Genomic DNA, 4,111 nt, shown 5'->3' with positions numbered 1-4,111 from the left:
ACCACCCAGAAGAGAGTGCTTTAACCCTGAGAGTAGGAACCAAATAAGAGCCAACAGGCTTGACACACACTCCACACTACTAAGCAGAGATAGATCTCCATAAAGAAAACTGAACTGTATTTCTATCATGTCGAGGCTGGGTATCCAGGGCTGATACAGTGACAATCACTAGTTTCTGACATTTCAATGCTTAATAAGAACAAATGCGCTGAGGCACAGTTCACCAGTTTAACGCTGAGGATTTTGATAAATGGCTCCTTTATATTCTCATCTGATAGATTTTTTTTACATCAAACACTGAAAGTTAGGAATGTGCTGCTCCATGGTGCAAAGCGTGCCAGCCAAGAAGAAGCCTTGCGGGTAGGGGGGTGGAAGTGCTGTGTGAACTCTCTGCTGCAGCTCTGCTTTTTGCCAGGCTTACCCCCTGAGCCTCAGATAAGCGAGGAAAATAGGCTACTCACTCCAGTTTTGTGAAGCAAGAAGAAAGCCTGCCTTTTGTATTATGTTGATCTAAATCTCAGTCCACTCTTCTAGTGGCAAAAATGAAACTCCAGGAGGTCAATATCATATAGATATTAAATTACGTCATTATTTCAAGAGAAGTTGAAGCCACCTGCGACCTTAAAAGGCCACTCACAGTACTATAGATTCTCTAGGAATCAGGATGGGAAGTAAATTGCCTTTACAGCCAGTAATAAGACCACCTAGCTTCCAGATTTCAAACCATTATTCAGTGTTCTATCCCCCAACTCCCACCCCCTTCCCTCCCCTATATCTTTAACCCAAGGTATTTTTTTAGTGTTGAAATGATTAATTTTATTTAATGAAATATTTTTATAGAAGGGCTCTGGTTATAGAATCCAATGAACATATTTAAAGTACGCAACTTGTTAAATTTTTCCATTTTACTATTTCCCATAAACCTATCACCACAGTTGAATACCCTTCATCCCCACTGTTTCCTCTGTCTCTGTGCACACCTTCTTGACTCCTCCCAATTACTGATGGCTCTGATTGCTAGATTTTACATTTTCTAGAGTTTTATATAAATGTAATCATACACCTCCCCCCCCCCCAGTTTTTGTTAGTTCTTATTAAAGACAGGATCTGGCTCAGGCTGTTGGCCTTGTACTAGATACAGTCAAAGATGATCTTGAACTCCTGATCCCAAAGACCCTATCTCTTAAATGCTCCAATTACAGGCATGTTCCACCACACTAGGATTTTATTAGTAAGCCAAAGAATATAATAATGGCTACCCTAAAAAACTTTTAATCACATTTGTATGTACACACACACACACATATGTTATGGCACGTGTAGAGAGAGGTTCAAGGACAGGTTGGAAAAGCTGTTTCTTTCCTTTCACTATGTTGTATGTAGGAATCAAATTCAGGACATCGGACTTTTTTTAACTTTTTATTGATTCTTTGTGAATTTCACATCATGCATTCATCTCTCCATCCCCTCATATCTGCCTTTCATTATTGCAAACCCTCCCAAAATAAAACACACACAACATAGAAAAACATCTGGTATGGAAGCTGTAGCATGTTACAGTGTGTCCCACAGTACATCCCTCTGTCCACACATCTTCACTTGTAAATGTTCATTGCAATGAGTCATTAGTCTGGCTTGAGATCTCCGACTTCTGTGACATCATCAACATTGGATCTTTACCAAGTCTCTTTCTGGTTATCCTGTTGTTGCCCTGTGTCATGGAGATCCTGTAGCTTTGGATCAGCAGGACTGGTCCTTTTATTCATCCCAACTATTTACAGATGATACAGATTTTAATTCTGAGCCAATTCTGAGCCTTGGATCTGGGCCATTGGTGGTAGCTGAGCTGTCTCAGCACACTGGATCTCACTTATCTATACCACTAGAGCACGCTCTCCAGTGCTGCTCTGGCTAGGCTGCCCAGTGCTCCCATCCTAAGGGCACACAGTCAGCTCTCCTATCCTCATGCTTTAGGGGTATCTCACCTGCAGACCCACACTTCCAGAGCTGGAGATGGTAAGGGAGAAGGAAGGCGGCACCACCTAGCTCCCAGGCCACCTCACAGCAGACACTCCTGCACTATCATCCTCGGGGCCTATTCACTTGTGCCCCCTCCAGCAGGACCAGCTGTACTAAGCTGTTCAGGGGAGATTCTGTGCCCACTCTCAAGAGTGCTGCAACTGGTGAGGGACAGGGACAGCTCACTCATTCTCCTGATCATGGGACTAGCTCTCCCGACTCCCACAGGTGAAAAATGGCAAAGTGGACAGAGCATCATCCCCATACCCAGGCCACCTCACAGCAAACAAGTGGCAGGGTCAGCTTTCCTGCACCCTCTCTTGGGGAGGCTCACTTGTGCCCCTACCACCAGGGTCAGATCTCCTGTGCCGTCCAGGTGAGGTGTAGGACCCACTCTACCAAGTACTACAGCTGATGAGGGGTAGGGCTAACTCTCCCGTGCTTGTGACCCTGTGGGCGGCTTTCCCAACTGCAGGAATCAGATGCCCGACACTCATGCCCTGTGGGCTGGCTCACCCCCATCACGAGGGCCAGGTCTCCTGTGCTGCCTGGATGAGGCATGGCATGGCAAAACATCAGTCTCTGTCTGTCTTCCTCCTCCTGGGCTGTGCTGTCTGGATTTGATTTAATCTGATCTTTATGTGTTCTAAGTATAAAACAGCTTTGGCCATCAAGCCAGACATCAAGTTAGGATGAGCAAAGGCCTTTTGATGAGCAGGGGCATTTGTTCTGCCCCTGACTGATATAAGACACCAACAAGGTGTCTCTTTGCCCATTGGCAGAGGGGAGCGCAAAGCATTTTAATGCAATGTGCAATCATGACTCTTACCTGTAAGCAGCAAAGTTCATCTTGTTTAGTTTAAGCAGGAAATAAAATTATTTTTAAAATACCAGTTAATTCACAGGAAGATAAATAGTCTAGAAAGTGTGACCTGACTTCTCTGTAGCTACATGTTTAATATGATTGCTTGAAATGTCTGACCAGAAGGACTTCAGGTTTCTTCATTTCTTAGAATTTGGATGTTTACAGAACTTTTGTCAGCTGAGAATTCTTAATCTGAAAATCCAAAACTGAAAATTCTCTGAAATCAGATGTCAAGTGTTTTGATTAGAAATGCTAACTTGCCTTGAGCACTGCCTCCAATAACACAGCAAGAACTTTCCCTTAGAGCTGCTCCCCATTGTGTCCTGAGAATCTAAGTCACCAGTTAACCCCTGTATCAGGAGCTTGACCTTGAGCCTCTGAGAAATTGCCTATACAGTGTCTGAAGTCCACATGACACATATCACAGCAGCCATGATTAACCAGTCCTAACTTCCTCATTCAGCTCACCTTGGCCTTGAAAAGCCACTTAGGTGCACACTCACTTCAAGATGGGCTAGGAACATGAGATCCAAGCTTTACTCTACAACCTGTGGCACCTTACAGATCCAATGATTGAGTCAGAAGGCAGGATCAGCTCCCACTGAGAAGCTGTGCTGACCCTCAAGACCTCAGTTTCTTATGCAATTCACTGTTTTGGTTATGAGCTAATTATGGAGGAGGGGGTTACACATGAAAATTAGAGTCCTTAGATAATTTAAATGTATGGGGTACCACTTTTGAATGTGTCCTATTTCTTCTTGAAAGTAGTCCAGATTTCAAGGGACATACACAGTCATTCTAATCTATTTTCAAAAATCCACCTTGCTAGCTTCTCTAACTGAAACCCTTGCCTGCATGGTCCCATGGTTGTTAGAAGTCCATAATCACAGATCAGTTATAAGTACAGTAGAAGAGAAAGCCACAGCATTCTCTAACTAGTCTTTGGGGAGTTAACGATAGGCCCACTTTACTCTATTCTCAAGAACTCCTTTAGTCCATTGTAAATAACATCATAGCAGATGCAAAGGCAATCATGTAAACTTGCAGAGCAGCATGGAACCATGGACCTATAAGAGAGGTTTGAATGGAGATCAAAGCTAATTATCCCTGAAAAAAGCAAAAATGTAAACTTCCATCAAAACTAAAAGAAGATAGACAGATGAATGGTATGCCAGCTCTAACTACAAAAATAACAGGAAGAAACAACTACTTTTCCTTAATATCTAT

General features: G+C 43.2%; 1 non-coding gene across 1 annotated transcript; it reads right to left on the bottom strand.

Moving 5' to 3' along the window:
• Positions 1 to 2,656: 2,656 nt before the first annotated feature.
• Positions 2,657 to 2,806, bottom strand: LOC116104343. The gene has a single exon (XR_004123849.1). It is a non-coding gene; the product is annotated as a small nucleolar RNA SNORA48 (small nucleolar RNA).
• Positions 2,807 to 4,111: the final 1,305 nt, after the last annotated feature.

The sequence above is a fragment of the Mastomys coucha genome, unplaced genomic scaffold (assembly GCF_008632895.1).
Source record: "Mastomys coucha isolate ucsf_1 unplaced genomic scaffold, UCSF_Mcou_1 pScaffold21, whole genome shotgun sequence".
In the NCBI taxonomy this organism is placed as follows: domain Eukaryota; kingdom Metazoa; phylum Chordata; class Mammalia; order Rodentia; family Muridae; genus Mastomys; species Mastomys coucha.
Note: the sequence above shows the minus strand (reverse complement) of the source record. Positions and strands in the feature narration are given on the sequence as shown.